Source organism: Trachypithecus francoisi, unplaced genomic scaffold, assembly GCF_009764315.1.
Source record: "Trachypithecus francoisi isolate TF-2019V2 unplaced genomic scaffold, Tfra_2.0 Lachesis_group12, whole genome shotgun sequence".
NCBI classification, from domain to species: Eukaryota; Metazoa; Chordata; class Mammalia; order Primates; family Cercopithecidae; genus Trachypithecus; species Trachypithecus francoisi.
This window is the reverse complement of record NW_022681457.1, coordinates 82,885,942-82,905,910: the sequence shown is the minus strand read 5'-3', so window position 1 is coordinate 82,905,910 and position 19,969 is coordinate 82,885,942. Positions and strand designations below refer to the sequence as shown.

General features: G+C 46.1%; 1 protein-coding gene across 4 annotated transcripts in view; it reads right to left on the bottom strand.

The window, feature by feature from the left end:
• HIVEP3 (HIVEP zinc finger 3) overlaps positions 1–19,969 on the bottom strand; it is a 529,998-nt gene that overhangs the window by 116,356 nt on the left and 393,673 nt on the right. For all 4 annotated transcript variants that reach the window (XM_033226865.1, XM_033226866.1, XM_033226867.1 and 1 more), the window contains one exon: positions 10,227–10,425. The gene's annotated coding sequence lies outside the window, so the exon portion shown is untranslated. The remainder of the gene's footprint in view (positions 1–10,226; positions 10,426–19,969) is intronic.

Genomic DNA, 19,969 nt, shown 5'->3' with positions numbered 1-19,969 from the left:
GCAGCCTCCTACCGAGGCCCAGTACTCTGACAGCAGTATCTGCCCGCCACCCTCGGGCACCACTCACAGGCCTTGCAACCCTCTGCCTGGGTGCCCCTGTCCCATTCGGTGGTGTCTGGTCTAAGTCCTTTCTTAAGCCCGAGTTCCACTCACTTCTTCAAAGCCTTCCCTGACCACGCCAGGCCCCAGTGACCTGAGCTCAAGGATGAGTTTCCCAAGCCAAAAGGGATCTAGGAAGTTATCTATCCACTTGGCCCATTTTCCAGATGAGGAAACTGAGGCTTGAAGAAGTTGACTAGTCTGAGAGAAGACTGAACACGTGTGAGTGTCAGCCTGGCTCCCCTCTCAGAACTATTTCTCTTATACCTCACATCCCATCTGTCAGCAAATCATGTTGGCTCGACCTCAAAATGGAGCTGGAATCAGACCCCTCCCCATGGCCCCCATAGCTGCCACCCTGGTGTACGACTCTATCGTCTCCTGATCTGTCACGTCACTGTCTCCTAGCTGGCCTCGGGCTGCTGCCCCTGCCCTCTCCAGGGCAGTCTCCACAGCCTCCTTCGGCAGGACAGTCCACTTCTCTGCTCAGGCCTCCCAGGGCTTCTGGATGTTGTGCCTGCCTCCCTTCCAGCCTCCTCTGCTCCTGTGCCCCCACCCCCACTCCTCCAGCCACACCAGCTTCCTTGCTGTTCCCAGCAGGCTGATCTTGCCTCTGCCTGGAATACTCTTCTCTTATAGCCCTAGCACTTGCTCCTCGCCTCCCTCAGGTCTTTACTCTCCATCCATCTTGACTGCCTGATTTCCAAACCTTGACAACCTGTTAGCCCCTGCACCCCCTATTCCTTTCCTGACTGCCACCTTGTCACATACTATGTATGTTACTTAAGAAGATAATATCTTTACATTTATTTTACATACACTTAGGTATTTAAGATCTCACAAAATAGACAGTCTATAGTGAGTGTGCATGTGTGTCTAGTGACGATATGTTTGTTTATTTCCCTACCAGAATGTAACTCCAACAGGCAGGTGTTTTGTGCTTTGTCACCCAGAATGGTGCTTGGTCCCTTATGTTTAAGTAGGGCCAAAGGTAAGGATGACCTATCTCTTTGAGGATGGATGAGGATGATGATGGTGGCTGTGGTGTCAACTGACTGACATGTCTGTTAGGAGTGGGGGAGGGGACGATTTTGGTGGCACATGTAGGCTCATCAGAGGGAGAGCCAGGGCTCCAGGGAGGTTAGCTGGGAGGCTGCCCGAATGCTATATTTTTGGAGCCATATAGAATAAACACCCAGACACCTGGGCCTCAGTCCCCCACTCCCAACCAGCCACGGTAAAGCAGTTCCAGAAGAGGAAATTCACAGAGGTAGCCCCAGACAGGCTGCTCCGATTAGCTGCAGTGAGCAACCAGGCATGGCTGGCCACTCCTGCATTTGCAGGTCTAGGAATCTCCATCTCCATGTTTCAAGCTCTCTAGTGGGTGACTCAAAGGCCCTGCGGGATTTGGGGGCTGCAGCTGAGTTCCTTCGAACAAGCTTTAGTCCCAAGAATATCTGTTGAATGAATAAAAGAGATGGAAGGAAAGGAGGAAAGGTGCTAAGGCAGACACAGGAGAGGAGGACAATGGCTTGGGAGCACCGAAACGATCCCAGGGAGGCATGCCAAACAGAGTCCGAACAGAGGCAAGACGGCAGGGCTTGTCCTGACAGGTGGCACAGGTGGGTCCAGTTTCCACTCGCTCTCCCACACCTGCAGCTACGCTGGCCAGGAGCACAAACCTCAAGCAAACAGAAACTCGTGATTTCAGTTTTAGTTTGATTGACATTTTTACTTACCCATGACATAATTTCTTTTAGGTTAGCTGGCTTTATTCTAAAGAGCGGCCCAAACTAAATTGCCTAGGTGACTGGCTGTTCAAACCTCCCTTTTCTGATCCTCCTGTCCTGCCCTGCCTCTCCTCTCACTTATCTGAGCACTTCTCTGACTCTTCTATCCAACCCTTTTCTTCCTAGATGCCTGTGCTCAGTCCTCAAGTGTTGGTCTCTAATCCCCTGCTTTTCTCTCTCTGCACTGCTCTCCTTGACTTGGTCGCAGCTTCCACAGCTGCACATATCACCTGCCCCGCCCAGCACTCCCCAGTCCTGCATTTCCAGCAGCTCTCACATTCAGTATGCTTAGTGCCCCACTCATCTTTTCACCCCTCTGTCTGGTAAACCTTCACGCTTGCGACAGTAGCGCTACATCTAAACTCCACTCTCCTTTGTCCTCACAGCACCCATTCACCCAGCCACTCACCCTCCACCCCTACCCTTTCCCTCAAGCAAACAGAAACGCTCATTTGTTCAACAGTTACTGACCAACCACTACTGTGCACCAGACAGTGCTGGGTACCAGAGGCATTTGCCTTGGCCTGTTCTTTTTCCACCTGCGGCACCTGCAGGACCACCCGAGGCCCTGAGATTGGGAGAGGAAGCCTGTTCCAGAACTGGTCAGCCCCACATCTGCAAGTAATTGACAGTGTGACGCTGGGCAAGTCACTTGCCACCTCTAAGCTTGGGTGTTCCCATCTGCCCTTTGGGAGGATTATTCATTCCTACCTCACCTGTCCCCAGTCTGGCTAGGAAAGGCATCACCCGGCTTCCTACAGGTGACACCACTCTGAATAATACTTGTGGTGCACCCGTAGCCATGGTGCAGCCTCTTCCTCCCACAGATCATAGCCTTGACTCCCTTCAGCCTTCTGGCCTCCAGTATGGGACAGAGCCCTGGAATCTGCATTTTAAAGAAATTCGAGGTAATTCTGTTATGGGAGGGTGTGTGGACTACACTTGGAGAAATTCTGGCTCACAGGATCAAGTCTAAGCTTCCTCACCACCCCCAACTCATTGATGAAACCTTCGCCCTGCTTTCCAGCATTGGCCCCCTCTGTCTTCCAAGGGAGGGCCCACAGCTATGGCCAGACTGATCTGTTCACTCCCCACCCTGAGCCCAGCAGTGGGCCTGCTCTTCTTCTTCTTTTGTTTTGTTTTGTTTTGTTTTTTGATACAGGGTCTTGCTCTGTCCCTCAGGCTGCAGTGCAGTGGTGTAATCACAGCGCACTGCAGCTTCCATCTCCTGGGCTCAAGCCATCCACCTACCTCAGCCTCAATATTTAGGACTACAGGAGTATGACCACTACATCTGGCTAAATTTTTATTTTTCTAGTTTTTGAGATGAGGTCTCACTACCTTGCCCATTCTAGTCTCAAACTCCCAGGCTCAGGTGATCTTCCTGCCTCAGGTTCCCAAGTAGCTGGGATTAGAGGCCTAAGCCCCCAGGCCTGGTCAGGTCTGCTCTTCTCTTATGATTTCCCCAACTTGGAGAGACCTCCTGACCTCCTTATCTCTGCAAGTCTCTGTCTCATCCTGCAACAACCAACTGAAATACCTTCACCTTCCTTTATCAAGCTCAGAATTGCCACTTGACATGAGTTAGGGCCAAACACATGGGCCATCATGATTTCCTGACTGGATTGCTGGATGGCTTTTGACTGGCTCATATCCTAGCTTCCTAAGCTGACTGTGAGCTCCGGAAGACCAACTATCCATCTTGCAGATCCTTGTGTTCAATAACAAATGCTTACTGAGAACCTGCAGAAACCTATACAGCACCCTGCCGGGTGTACAGAAGAGGAAGGCCGAACCCCTGCCTAGAGGGGAGCCCCTCTCATGGAGAGGCAGACGGAACTTGCATATGTGACCAGGGTAGAAATAAAGACAGGGTACCACAGAAACCCAGAGTAAGGGTCCTAATGCCATGGGGGAGGGGCACTCAGGGGGCAGGGAAGGAAAACTCAGAAAGAGGGAGGAGCACACGCAAAGGATTAAAGTGTGACATGTTCTGCACAAGAGCAGGGGTGGGGGAGGAAGAAGGATGGAGATAACGGGAATAGGCTGGACTGGGAATGCTGAGCTAAGGGTCTGGATTCATCCTGTAGGTCAAGGGTTGGCAAATCCAGCCGGTTGCCTGTTTTCATACATAAATTTTTACTGGAACACAACCACGCCCATCTTTTACATATTATCTGTGGTTGCTTCCAGGCTGCAATGACAAAGTCAAGAGAGACCAAATGGCCTGCAAAGCTTCACATACTATCTGGCCATTCAGAGCAAAAGAATGCTCATTCCTGCCATAGGCGTTGGAAGCTGTGGGTGGATTTTAAGCAGCAGATAGCAGGGTCAGATTTGTGTTTCACGTTTCTATCACTCTGGGATCACGGTGGGATGCGCTGGAGCAGGGAAGCCAGGGGAAAGGGAAGGTGGCTGGGAGGCTGGTCCAGTTGTCCAGGAAGGGGATGGAGATCAACAACAACATTGCTGTTTTTTTATTAAGAGATTCATTAAGAGTTGCTATGTGCCCACACTGGGCTGTGCCCTTCACACATATTCATTTAATCTGCACAGTAACTGCTGGATATAGCTAGAGTTGCTATCTCCATCCTACTGAAGAGGCACAGAGAAGTGAAGTCACTCGCCCAAGGTCACGCAGCTAGTATGCGACAGAGCCCAGATGCAAACCCAGTGGTCCAAACCTGAGCTGGGGCCCTCAGTGCCAAGCCCCAGGGCTTCAGGGTCGAGCATGTTTTTGGCAACAGATCCCTTCGAGCCTCCCTGGGAATACACAGAACACACATCCTCTAAAGGAGAAAATCTACCCCAGCCGAGTCAGGCAGGAAGTGGGAGGCAGCAGTGTGGCTATTTTGGAGAAACGACATGAGAAACCACGAAACTTCCTACCTGTCCTGTTTTGCTCCCATCTGTCCTCGGAAACAAGGCTGCCCCTCTCTAAGACAAAAAGGTGTTTCTCCCCACACGGTGGCTCTGCCACTGCTGGTGGGAGAGAGAGCACTAAGCTTAGCACACACTTGCTATTTTTAAAGGGCTGTATAAACAAACAGGGCTATGTAAATAAGAAAAAAATGAGGTCATCCTTTTAAAACCTAAAAATGTCCCCTTTCTATGGGGTAAGCAGCACAACCTCAGAAAGCACAGGGCTTTTCTATCCCCTTGGGGCTTCTCTAGCCCATGGCCTCCAAAAACCTGGCTCTCTTCCTTGCACCCACTGAGGGAAGGGCAGGTGGCCTGGGAGTCAGGACTCCTGGGTTTCATTCCTGGGTCAGTGGGCTTTGCCTCGAATGCCTAAGGCCAACGTCCAATCCCAGCCACCACCATCCTGGGGCCACGTCGGTCTCTCACAAATACGGCCCATGCTCCAGGCCCTCCTCCTCCTGTGCCAGCCCTGGCTTGGCAAGCTGATTCTCCCGGCCCCTCTGCTGTCCTTTTACCTCCTCACTGCCTCACACTTTGACCTGTTGAATGACCACAGAGGCTCTCTGCATGCGGATCAGAAATGACATGTATGCTCTCCACCCCCGCTTCTCTGCACACATGTTTACCTTGCTCCATGCTCTTCTGCACCTTTTCTTCCAAGGCGCAGGCCAGAAGTCGTTAAAGCAGCCCCAGGAGCTGAGTTTGCTCATCAACAACTGCTAGGAGACATCCCAAGCCTCTGCAGAAGCTCACATGGCCTCCCTGGGTTGCCAGAGTACTGTTTCCACTACTGACTGCTCTCTCCACAGCATCAGCTCAACTTCTCCCCTCCCCATCTCTCCTCCTTCCTCCTCTGCCTGCAACTCTCAGCATCCATGGCCCCTCCAGTATCCTGAAGTACAAAGATGAGAACCCCAATATTTGCTGAAGGAGTAGTCTCCAGATCGTGTTCCATGGAAGTGTTTCAGAGGCTCTTCAAATGTTCCTTGAGAATGTTATTCTAAAAGTACAGTTTGACTCCTATTTTAACAGAAAACGACCACGTACACATATTCAAACACGCTCTATAGCACATGGGAACACACTGAATACAGCCAGCAAGTGCTGCTGGTTTAATCTGGTTTGTGCAGACCTCAGATTAAGGTCTGGATAGATGGTGACCTTCACTGTTGAAATGTGTCTTCAGTTAGGAAGAGTGGAGCTCTTCACTGGGTAGCTTTGTGTTGTCATTTTTTAAATTCAGGACCGTGTATGCATATGTAAAACCATACAAGCAAGTACACTCTGAAGTGTTCAATGATAAGGCAATATATTATGTGGATTATCATGAAAATATCATAAATGATGGGGGGGCTTCCTGTCTGACTTGTGTGTGAGATGGTGTAATAGGAAGGAATTCAAGCAGTTGCTTGATATTGTCACTGATGCAAACCAGAATTCCCTTCTACTCCTCCCCCGATGCCCAGATAATGTTGAACTGAAGACCATTCTGTGGCTTTAAGGCAAGCTGTTAACAATCTGTTACCATTCACATCATGTTAAGGATGTGATTTAGAATTCCTTGGCTGGGTGCAGTGGCTCACGCCTGTAATCCCAGCACTTTGGGAAGTCGAGGTGGGTGGATCACAAGGTCAGGAGTTTGAGACCAGCCTGGCCGACATGGTGAAACCCCGTATCTACTAAAAATACAAAAATTGGCCAGCGTGGTGGCACGCACCCATAAGCCTAGCTACTCGGGAGGCTGGAGCAGGAGAATAGTTTGAACCTGGGAGGCAGAGATTGCAGTGAGCCGAGATCATGCCGTTGCACTCCAGCCTGAGTGACAGCGCAAGACTCCGTCTCAAAAAAAAAAAAAAAAAGAATTCCTTAATACTTTGCAGCCAAGCCAAATGAAACAAGAAAGAAAAAGGAATATTAGATATTGCGGCTGATACAGCAATACGATGATGATCTAGGACAGAGGTCAGCAAACTTCTTCTGTAAAGGGCCAAATAGTAAGAACTTTAGACTTTGTGAAACAGACAGTCTCAGGCAGCCATAGATAATGCATCAAAAAATGGTGTGGCTATGTTCCAATAAAACTTTACAGAATCAGGCAGCAGCCTGGATTAGGCCCACAGGCAATAGTTTGCCAATTCCTAATCTAGAACCTCAGATTTCAGTGTGTTCATGCATCAAAACAGAGGCATCGTTAATAACATAATAAATGTAACTTCCATAATAAATAATACATAAATGTCAAAAACTTGACAGCCAGGTGTGGTGGTCCATGCCTGTACTCCCAGCTACTCAGGAAGCTGAGGTGGGAGGATCCCTTCAACCCAGGAGTTTGAGGTTGCAGTGAGCTATGATCACACCACTGCACTCCAGCCTGGGCAACAGAGCAAGACAGTATATATTTAAAAAAAAAAAAAAAAGCCTTTTGCATTTGACTTAAATTAGACTAAGTCTAAAAGGCAAGCATTTGGAGATAAGAAATAGGAATAAAAATGAGAACTTTTAAACAATGTTAAAAATTTGAACTTAAAAAATAAATGTATTCATAAACTATCACTTTAACCTGTTTTATATATTGACATTCCATGCAAAATTTGACTTTTAAAAATAGCTTCTAAGACTATAAAAGTTTGAAAACTGCTCAAGTTTCTCATTGCTGAGAAATTGCTTCCATATCCATTTTCAAATGAGATCTGTCCTCTAGTTCCTCATTCAGAAATCATGTATTCTGGAGAGAGCCCCACTTCTGGCCCCTTCTGAAGAGCGGCTGTGACTCCATGTTCCCTGCCCTCGGTAATTCCACACATAGCTGTGCCCAAGCCTCCCATGGTGCTGATGGGCCATCCTGCCCTCCCCACCGGGGCGTTTGCAGCACTGCAGGCCTCTGTCTTGTTTGGATGCCATATATCCCAGCTCCTCCCTGGTGGCTGGGAGGGCCGTGCCAGCAGTGGCCATGATCACCTGGACTCCAGCAGCACCAAGTCAGCACCTCATTAATCACAGGCACTTTCTTCCCCACGGAGAGCACAGACAGAGGCAGGAGCCAGGTTTCTCACTGGAACTGACAGCTCATTTCCCTCTGGGCAAGTCCCATACTCTACAGATTCTTCCAAGCAGCTGGCTGAGCCCACACGGACAAACAGAGAGTCTGGGCAGGAAGCGGGGGAGGGGAGGGAAATGCCAGGTCTGCAGAGGACCCCCCATCTAGACTCCCTGGACAGTTCCCCCATATCTCTGGCTTGCATCCCTCAGAGGGTTACGCTTCTGGACTAGTTCAAGTATCTGCTGTACACCTCACGGAATGGACCCAGATCCTGTCCTGAGACTGCTCATGAGACCCTAAATGACAGTGATAGGCACAGAAGGAAACAAGTGCTAAATCCAGGTACCAGGAAGTGCCTACCCAGGATGCCGAGCCAGGGGCCCCACTCATTACAGCATGACTGATTCCTATGAACATGTAGACATTCCTGGGGAAGGGTTCATCCTTGAAGCTGCCATTGTTTTTCTTCAGGTAGCATCTTGGTGGAGAAAAAAGTGCTAGGTCTTTTGTAACCAGAGGCTCTGCCCCTTACCATCTGTGTAGCTGTCTTTAAACTACTGAACCTCTCTGTGCTCAGTTTCCTTATGTGCACAACAGGGGCAACAGGACCAGACTCACTGAGGTTTGGGAAGGACTCCAACCTGTCTGTAAAGTACCAACCATGTGGGCAGCAGCATCAGTCCCCGTGCTTCACCCTGACCTCAGGTATGCAGCACTGGAGCCAGAGGGCAGGGCATGCAGAGGACACAGGGCTGTAATTGAGAGAGCAGGGTGGTGGCCAAACTGCCCACATGCACCAGAAGGGCGGCTCACATTTGGGGAGTCCCTGTTACGTGGCTGGCAACATTCTAGGGGCCTTCCCCAGCAACCCTGCGAGGCAGGTACCACTGCTAGCCTCATTTTGCAAGTGAGAAGGATGAGGCAGAGATGGAGCAATTTGCCTCTTAAACCAGTAAGTGCCTCACATAACCACTAAGAGTCGGGGCTGGGATTTGAACTCAGGGTGGGTCTACACTGTTAAGTACCACAACAAACATCGCCTCTCAAAATGAGGCTCCAATGTGCAGTTCTTCCTTGAAATCCAGGGAATGATTCCTTTACCTCCTCAGGAGAACCCTGGTCTAGGCCTGGGGTTGGTAGGCCCAAGCTGTCATACTGTGGGCAGAGGCCCAGGCCCCAGCCAACCCGCAGTCCAGGCAGCAACAGTGATGCCATCTCTGAGGGCTGCCTGTGGCTCCATCCCCTTCTCTATACAGTGAGGAAACTTCAGCTTTCAGTGAAGCGGAAGAGTCACTGCTCCTGGCATGCCAGGCTGGGAAATGTCACCTTGGAAATCACAGCTGGGACCACAGACCCAAACACAGGACAGGATGCGCATTTCCAGGGCCCCAGAAAGAGGCCCTGGAGTACCCAAGCCTTGACTGCATCAGAATCAACATAGATTCCTGCGTCCCCAACCCCCAAGAGTCTGATGCAGAGGGCACGGGTAAGCCAGAGAACTCCCTCCCTCCTTCCCTCCCTCCCTCCCTCCCTTCCTTCGTCATACCAGGCACCCTCTCTCTAATCCCCAGCTCTCTGGGTGATTCTGGCTCTCCAAACCAGAGAAAACATCCAAGGACTTGTCCTTGACCCAACGAGCTTCTAATACTGCACGCCTAACCTGTACTGCAGCCTGAACATCTAGCCTGAAACCACAGCACATACCTGAAGATCTAAATGCATATATAAACATAAGCTGATACCCGGCCTCTCCCCAGGCCCATTTGATCACTATCTCGGGAGCTGGGGCCCTGCTATTGAAATTGCTGAAATTCCAAGAATCATTGCCCCAACCCTGACATCCTTTCAATTCTTCACAACTTGGGGGCAGGTGGGGTGAGAAAGGGGACCGAAGACCTGCTGTTATGTCTCTAACTCCCGTGATGCTCCTCTGACTAGGCATTGGGTGGGCAGTGGGTGGTCTTCAGGCAAGAACCATTACGTAGGAGAAGAGGGTAGAGCTCTGGCTATCAGGAGGACACAGTTGGACTGGCTTGTGGAGGCTTTGGCCCCTTGGGAGGGGGCTGTGGCCCTTTGAGAGGAAATGTGTCCTTTGCCAGGACAGAATTGAAACTGAGGAACTAAGAAGGGCAGGACTGCATTTCATGGGAGACAGCGTGAGGAGGAGCAGCCAGTCACGGGTACTCAAGGTCTCTACTCCTGACCAAGGAAGGTTCAGGACTTCCAGAACAACTTTCACAGAGGCATCAGGAAAGCAACGATAACACTAATAATAACAATAACACATTTTTCAGAGGAAGAACTAAGCAAGCTCATGCAAGACGGACCAACATGGCTCCTGGCAAGCATATTCAATAACAGCCCCAATTTCCCACCTGTGCTGAAGGCACCACTTCCGATGACCAAAACTGAAACGCTGTTCTCTCTGAGAGCCAGCATTCATGTCCACTCCTGTGGCAGCCGCCCTCCTCCTAGGCACCGCTCTTCCCACCAGAGGGGTGGGCTTGCTTGGCCGGGACCCCACGAGGCTCCTCCATGAACTAGGTTGAGGCTGCTGGGTTTGTGCCTTGAATCCTGCAGGAGATGATTGAGAAACATGGTCAAAGAGTTTTCTTGGTCAACTTTTTTAGACACAGAACAATCCCTGCCTGGTCCCTGGAGGACCAAGCCCCCAACTGCTCCCAAGCGGCTTACTTGGTACAGGGCCTGATCCCCACATCCCCCTACTTTGCACCCAACACTTAACTTCTCTGAGCCTCTATTTCTTCACTAGTGTGGTAGGCAGAATTCTAAGATGGCCCTCAAAATTTCCGGTTCCCTTAGTGCACAAACCCTGCATAGCCACCAGGACGGTGAATAGGATGGATGGTTGGGTTATGTTACAGGGCACAACTGACCTTAATAGAGGGGGATTATCTGGGCCTGGCCTGATACGAAAGCCCTTTAAAAACAGAATTTGCAGGAAATGCCATTCTGGACATCAGCCTTGGGAAAGTATTTATGGCTAAGTCCTCAAAAGCAATTGCAACAAAAACAAAAATTGGCAAGTGGGCCTAATTAAACCAAAGAGCGTCTGCACAGCAAAAGAAACTATCAACAGAGCAAACAGACAGCCTACAGAATGGGAGAAAATGTCTACAAACTGTGCATCCAACAAAGATCTAATATTCAGAATCTATAAGGAACTTAAACAATTCAACAAGCAAAAACCAAATAATCCCATTAAAAAGTAGGCAAAGGACACGAATAGACATTTCCCCAAAGAAGACACACAAGTGGCTAACAAATATGAAAAAAATGCTCAACATCACTAATCATCAGAGAAATGCAAATCAAAACCACAGTGAGATACCATCTCACACCAGTCAGAATGTCTATTACTAAAAAGGCAAAAAAACAACAGATGCTGGCGAGACTGTGGAGAAAAGGGAATGCTTATATGCGGTTGGTAGGAATGTAAGGTAGCTCGGTCACTATGGAGAGCAGTTTGGAAATGTCTCAAAGAACTTCAAACAGAACTACCATTTGACCCAGCAATTCCATTACTGAGTATATACCCAAAAGAAAATAAGTTATTCTGCCAAAAAGACGCACACACTTGTATGTTCACCCCAGCACTATTCACAATAGCAAAGACATAGAATCAACCTACATGCCCATGAGTGGTGGATGAGGTGAAGAACATGTGATACATATACACCATGGAATATTATACAGTCAAAAAAAAGAACAAAATCACATCCTTGACAGCATCATGGATGTACCTGGAGGCCATTCTCCTAAGAGAATTAACACAGGAACAGAAAATCAAATACCATGTGTTTTCACCTATAAGCAGGAGCTAAACATTGGGTACACGTGGACATAAAGATGGGAACGACAGACACTAGTAACTACTGGGTGGGGGAGAGAGAGGGAGGGACAAGGGCTGAAAAACTACCTAGTGGGTACTATGCTCACTACCTGGGTGACACGATCATTCTACCCCAAACCTCAGCATCACACAATGTATCCAAACCTGCACATGTACCCCCAAATCTAATAGAAAAATTGAATTTTTTTTAAAAAGCAGAATTTTCTCTGGTTAATCATAGGAAAGGAAGTCAGATTAGGATCTGGAGAAAGCTTCACCATACCCTCATCACCTTGAAGATGGAGGGTCATGTGGAAAAGATCGGCCCACAGGTTTCAAGAGCTGACAGCAACCCTGGCTGATGACCAGCAAAAAAACAGGATCTCAGTCCTACCATTGTAGGAAACTGAGTCTCGTTAACACCTTGAATGAGCTTGGAAAGCAGAATGTTCCCCAGGGCTTCCAGATGAGAACTCGGCCCACCAATACCTTGATTCAGCCCTGAGCAGAGAATCCAGCCACTCTGTACCAGACTTCTGCCCTACAGATCCATGAGCTAACAAATGGGTGTTGTTCTAAGTCACTAAATTGGAGGTAATTTGTTATGCAGCAAGAGAAAACTAATAAAACCGGGAAAAGTGACTTATATCCAGGCATGTGTGGCAATGAAATACAATAATAGACATAAAAGCATATTGTATTCCCCAAATCACAAAATAAAACAGGCCAAGGGAGGCCTGTTTCAGGGCAGGAGCTCAACAGTGATTCCTGAACGAATACACAAATGAGTATTGGTGTTTAATAATCGACTTGCCAGATTGTTGTAAGGATCAAATAAGGAAATACAGAGGAAGGTGCTTTGTAAACTAGAAAGCCCAAGTTGTTTCAGTCAGTGGTGGCATGGCCTGTCATACCCACGCCGTGCTCTTTGGAGGATGCTCTGGTTTGCCCACTGCAGGCAGTGTGGTGGGATGGATGAGAAAGTGTTTTCCAGGGCCAGGTATACCTGGTTCAAATCCAGCCCTTCCACTTCTGACATCTGCAGCTTGAGAAAGTTGCATTGCCTTGCTGTGCCTGGCAAGTGGGGCTAAGAATGGTGAGTGCCTTCCAGGGCCCATACTTTAATGAGTCTGTACGTGGAAAAGGGCTGGAACAAGGCCTGGCACGGCCCACGTAACTGCTCTGAATATTATCTCAGAGTGGAACCCAGTAATCTGGGTCTGGAGTAACCTGCACACAGGCCTGGGGCACTGTTACCTTTCTCCTCTTGGGCACCCTGCTTTTTATTCACACAGCCTCAGAATCACGTTTGGCAACCATATCACACTGCTGATTCCTACAGAGCATACAGGTCACCAATGCCCCCCTACTGTCCCCTTCCCAATGTACCTGCTGCTATGAAACCCAGCCAGCCCCGTCCTACCCCCAGGGCAGCATCGCAGCACCACACAGTGGAGAGGCTTGCTCTGTGGCTCTGTCTATCAATCAGTTCCTGATTCTGCCGTCCGAATCAGCTCAACTTCTCACTACTCTGTGGGTTTCTATCCTCCCCAATCTGACCTTGTGCCCTCCAACAGATTGCAGTTATTAATCAAAATGGCCGTGCTCTCTTCCTCCCAGTGTAGAAACACTCACTTCTCAGAACATGCTATTCTACAAACACAATCTACAGTTTCCTACCTCCGAGCTTTGGCCCAGGCAGCCTCTTCTGCATGGAATGCTACTCCCCTTCCTCTGCAATCGTGCCCACCTGGCTGAATCTTCCCTCAGGAGGCTCAGCCAGCTCCCACAAAATTGGACCTAAGTTCTGCCTCCCCAGAATACCCAAAGCACATTTGCTGTGCCTCTCCTAAGGTAAATAACAGCATTCACTGTGCTCAGCCACTGCTTAAAGCCCTTCTAGATTGCATACAGCTCAGGCAGGGTCATTCCGACTCACTCCCTCACCCCGAGTAGGGCCCATCACACACAGTCAGTGTGGAACAATTCTCTTTAGCGCCCAATTTGGTTGTTCATCCATTTAACAGATGTCCACTCAATGCCTATTTTGGGTAGAGCTGGGTTGTAGGTGCCAGCATTAATAGATGGCAAAGATTTAGTCCCTATCTTCAAGGGGAGCACAGAGTATGGGGTAGTCAGTTTTGATGGTGTCTGAATGTGTGAGAGAGAGAAAAAAGAAAGAGGATATTTAAAACAAAGGGAGTCATGTAAGAAAAGACAGATCTCTTGACCTCGTGATCCATCTGTCTCGGCCTCCTAAAGTGCTGGGATTACAGGCATGAGCCACCACGTCTGGCAGATCATGAGGTCAAGAGATCGAGACCATCATGGCCAACATGGTGAAACCCCATCTCTACTAAAAATACAAAAATTAGCTGGGCATGGTGGCACATGCCTGCAGTCTCAGGTACTTGGGAGGGTGAGGCAGGAGAATTGCTTGAACCTGGGAGACGGAGGTTGCAGTGAGCCGAGATCACGCCACTGCACTCCAGCCTGGGGGACAGAGCGAGACTCCATCTCACCAAAAAAAAAAAGAAAGAAAAGAAAAGACAGAGGACCCCCAAATGGCCAGAATGTTCAAGAAAATTGCATGGTGTCCACATGGCTGGAGGTGAGGGGTCGTGACAGTGGGAGGTGCTGCGAGGGACTGGGGCATAAGGGTTTGACAGATGAAGTGGCCTGGATGTGGTGGTGCTGTGGAGTGAGGTCATTTTCATCAGTGAGGTCCTGCAGCCAGGATGAGGAGCGTGGCTTGAGGAGAAAGGATCAGGCGGAAGGAGAGAGACTTCTTCGGGATGCAGGTGTGAGGCTGGTGTCAGTGACTGCCCCCAGTCTCCTCCTCTGTAGCAGGTCAGAGGGCTGCCCACCACACCCGTGTCCAGGTCACCAGAAAATGTCACACACACATGAGGGCCTAGATGGCAAACCGAGCCCATTTATCTCCCTCTTCGCCTCCCGCAATGCCCCTGAAATAAAAGGAGAAATCTACAAATAAGAACAGATCCACAGAAGCATCAGCTGGCCAGAAAGTCCGAGGGAAAACAGACGAGTGGGAGTGACAGGAAATCTAATCAGAGCGAAGCTGTCCTCACCCAGCCGGGCAGGGAGGGCCCACCTGCCAGGCACCCCACGACTTGCTCAGAGTTCCTCCATGACAGGGCAGGCTGGAGTGGGGTCTTGAAATCCTCCCCAAAAAGAGTGGATCCTCTGAGTTTCCAAAGAGACCAAAGTGGGAGTTGGGCAGGGAGGTACTGGGAGCAGAAAGTACCTCCCCACACACCTTTCTGCCTTCAGCTGCATGACTTTATTATCCCAGGAGCCTCTCTCCCTGGTAAATGGCTTGACTGTTCATCACAGAAACCTCCTGAAGGACCCATCTTCAACTCTTCAATCAACAGCTGGTGCCCTAGGATTCTCTTAATCCCTTGCCTGGCCTCAAAATCCCTTACCTCATGGTTTCCACCAGTCCTGGACTACTGTGTTCCTTACACAACCCTAACCAAGTCCCCACATTGACACACCCACCTTAAAGGGAACTGCCTGGCTTCAGAAAACCCAACCTTGCCTCCTTCCTCCCAGACAGGCCAAAGCCCTCTGGAATCGGTGCCCTCCCTTCGGCAAGTGCATAATAAACTCAGCTTTGCCTTACCAACAAGTTTGCTGATGATATCTGGGAAGCCGGCATTTGACAGTCTCTACAAATATGCTTGGAATCAAATTGACATTCAACTTGATATCTGCATCATTTACAACAGGGCAAAGACATCCGAGCTTGGAGTAAAAAGGGTTAAAACCCTTAGATCCGTTACTCAGCCAAGTCTCAAAGCCAGAGAGAAGTACTAGAATAGTGTGCCACCCACCACCCATGCATCTCTTCTTAAAAAAAAAAAAAAATTACTTGAAGAATTACTCCAAGGAAATAAGAATTGTACCAGAATAAGTAATTCAAAACAGGACAAGATAGGATATACAAGAAACAGGGAGAAAAAACAAAAGCAGAAAAACGTGAAGTGAAGTCTAAACAAATGTTGATAATCATGATCCTATCTTGTTGGGAATTAGATGCCATTTAATTCTTGACATCAATAGAGAAATTTGCGTAAAAACTAACCATTTCTAGAAGAAAAGCAAGATGCAACCCTTTTAAACCACTGTGTGGGAGAAAGGAGAAGGGAGAAACAAAGAAAATTCTATTAATTTAACCAAAAGTGGGAAAGGAAAAATTAAACAGGAAAGAAAAAGTATAGTAAACAAAAGACACAAAATAAGATGACAAAAAACACAATAATGTGAATAAATTAAATTACTTAAAGTTAAGAGACCAGGCTGGATAAAAGGAAAAAAATCCAGCTATATGCTGTTTGGAAATAACACACCTAAAACAAATTGACAAAAAAGATGGAAATCAAATAAATGGAAAAAAGGCAAATGATAATGAAAATAAAGAAGGAAGCTAATATTAATATCAGACAAAATGCAAAAATGTTAATTAAATACACTAAACTGGGGCCTTTTGTATTGCCAAAGAGTCTGTTTCTCCAAGGAGATACAAAAATCATGAACTTTTACTCTAATCATAAACACAGAACCACAAAATGTTTAAAATAAGACATTCTTGGAACCACAAGGAGGAGGTAAAGAAAGAACAGGAAATGTCTTGAGAATTATTATTCGGAACTTGATGGTATAAGTAACCTCCAAAGAAGAATACAAAGGGTTTGAAGACGTAGTTAGTAATTTTAACTTCATATACAGTCAAGAAAGAGAGAAAACACCTTTTTCTCAAATGTCCTTGTACTAGACTGGAAGAAAATCTCAAATTCCAAAATGCACAAATTGTGCGGACCACAGCCTCAGTTCTTGATGAAATAAAATTAGACATTAACAAATAGCAAAAAATAAAAATACATAAACAAATGATACACATAATTTAAAAATTATTTTCAAAAAAACTCTTGAATCAATGAGGACAGCAAAGCTATCGTAAGATAATTATAAATGTACAACATTGAGAACCCTACTTTTCAAAATCTGTGTAGTGCAATCAAAGCTGCATCTAGAGGAAAATACAAGGCTTAAATCTTTTCGTGATAAATTAAGAAAGGCTGAAACTGAATGAGTTAAGCACATAACCCAAGAAACTAAAAAAGAATGAAATAAACCAAAATAATCTTGAAGAAATGAATAAAGTTGAAAATAAAATGAGTAAATGAGAAAATGACAGCAACCACAACTATATATATATACACACACATATACATACATATATAGCTGCATACATATATGCATGTATATGTATGTATACATATACGTATATATACACACACATATATGTATATATACACACATATAGCTGCAAACTAAGCTTTCTGAGAAGACCAACAAAATGGACAAATCGGTGACAAATTTGACTAGCAGTAATGGGCAAAGTCACAAATAAGCATTAAGAAAAGTGATGTAAACATACACATGAACATTTTGAAAATTAAAGAGAATTTGATATGTAACTGTGTCAATGCATTTACAAGTTGGTGATTTTCTAGAAAATTATAAATTATAAAACTGAAGAAGACGGAGAAAACCTAGGTAGACTCTGATAACTATAGAAGAAACTATAGAAGAGAAGGCTGTCAAAGATGGAATTCTAGATTAGCAGAGAAAGAATGGATTATTTAAGTAAAAGCACTAGGACAACTGGCTGGCTGTTTATTCATTCAACAAATATTTATTGAGAACCTACTATGTGTTGGGCACTGTTCTGGGCACTGGGAATTCAGCAGTGAACAAAACAGAAAAGGTCGATACCTTTATGGAGCTGAGTCTGGTGAGGGGAGATGAGTAACAAACCTGCAGGTAAAACAAACGGCATGGCAAATAGTGGCAGGTGTTATAATGAAAATTAAGCAGCAAAATGGGGTAGAGAATGAGGAAGGGTGGAGAATGCCATTTTAAATAGAATACATGCACCATAGACACACAGAAATTTATATGCATTAGAGATATAAACATCCTATAAAAGCAAGTTCATGAAAATACCAGAACTATTAAAATATTTCTATATTTTAGTGTTGGAAAATAACTTTCAAAGCCCAAATTGGACCTCAGTGCTCTTAATGGAAAAGATTAATAAATCTAACTACATAAAAATATTAAGCATTACATAAAACAAAAAACCCCAGTTAATCAACAGTTAAAAAGCAAATGACAGATTGGATAAAAATATTTGCAACATATATGAAAAAGTGTCAATATCCATAATATGTAATAAACATCCACAAAACAGTAAGACATATAGCCAATAAAATGGAGAAAGAAAATGAACAGATCATTGCTTAAGAAATAAAAATGTCTAATAAAGATATGCAAAATGCTGGCCTTGTTAATAAAGAATATATGTTAAAAATGTGGATCACTTGAGGTCAGGAGTTTGAGACCAGCCTGTCCGACATGGTGAAAATACTACTACTAAAAATACTCTACTAAAAATACAAAAATTAGTCGAGCATGGTGGCACATGCCTGTAATCCCAGCTACTTGGGAGGCTGAGGCAGGCTGGAGAAGGACTTGAAATCGGGAGGCAGAGGTTGCAGTGAGCCCAGATTGTGCCATTGTGCTCCAGCCTGGGCAACAAGAGCGAAACTCCTTCTCAAAAAAAAAAAAAAAATCAGTATCACTTTTCCCCATTTGGTTAGCAAAGAGGAAAGTGATTGCTACCATCAAGTGGTGGAGAGAGGAGTGGTCATCAAATACTTCTCAAATACTGCTGGTAGGGTATAGATGAGGAGAATCTTTTAACCATGTCTACCAAAATGTATGTTGACTCGGCAGCTTTGCAAGTGTGCACACATATCATACACAAACATACACACACATGCACACATAGGGATGATCATTGTAGCACTATTTTAACAGTGAGGATGGATGCAGCCTTAATGACCATCAGCAGGAAATTGGTTTAATAAGTAAATGATGATAAATATACACAATGGAATAGTCATGGGAACATAACTTTTCTTAAAGATAAACATATACTCCTACCAATAATAGAGATTCATTGTGACTTTGCCTATGTGTCAAGCTTTGTCTATGTGATGTACAAGCTTCAGTGCTTCTCACGGGTAGTCTCCCTACCCCCCTCCCTCAACAGCCTGCTGGGTGGAAGATGCCACTTCTGCCCCCATATTCCATCTGAGGCCTAGAGAGGCTAAGGCTTGACCAAGCAGTGAACCTTGGTCTGTTAGACTCTTGGAGCCTGCACTCTCAGCTGTGACACATACTTCCTCTCAGTGGGATGGTGAAAAGCAAAATCATAGACACATACCTATCTGTGTAGCTGTGACTGCTGGAAAGGATCTGGGGGATGCAATCTTGTCCTGGGGGAACTGCAGAATGGGTGGGGCTTGAAACATGCATTTTGCATTCTTCTTTCTACATTTTCATAGTGTTCTTTTTTAAAGCAATAAGCATGTATCACTTTTGTAATTTGAAATGATGTAAAAGTATAGAGACAGAAAGTAAAATAGGGGTTGTCTGGAGCTGGGGCAGAGCAGAATGGGGGGCCAGTGTTTAATAAGCACAGAACTTCAGTTTTACAACATGAAAACAGTTAAGAGCCCAATATCTTAAGTCAAACAACTAAGAAACAGAAAATAAAATACTGCATATTCTCACTTTTAAGTGGAAGCTAAATAATGTGTACACCTGGACACAAAGTATGGAATAATAGAAGCTGGAGGCTCTGAAGTTGGGAGGGTAGGAGGGGTAAGGGATGAGAAATCACTGGGTACAATGTACATTATTTGGGTGATGGTTGTACTAAAAGCCCACACTTCACCACTATATAATATATCCATGTAACAAAACTGCATTTGTACCCCTTAAGTTTATACAAAGAAAGAAAGAAGAAAGAAAGAAAGAAGAGAAAGAAAGAAAGAAAGAAAGAGAGAGAAAGGAAGGAAGGAAGAAGGAAGGAAGGAAGAAGGAAGGAAGGAAGGAAGGAAGGAAGGGAGAGAGGGGAAGAAGAAAGAAAGAAAGAGAAAGAAGAAAGAAAGAGAAAGAAAGAAAAGAAAGAAAGAAAGAAAAAAAGAAAAGAAAGAAAGGAAAAGAAAGAAGAGAGAGAAAGGAAGGAAGGAAGGAAGGGAAGGAAGGAAGGAAGGGAGAGAGGGGAAGAAGAAAGAAAGAGAAAGAAAGAAGAAAGAAAAAGAAAAGAAAGGAAAAGAAAGAAAGAGAGAGAAAGGAAGGAAGGAAAGGAAGGGAAGGAAGGAA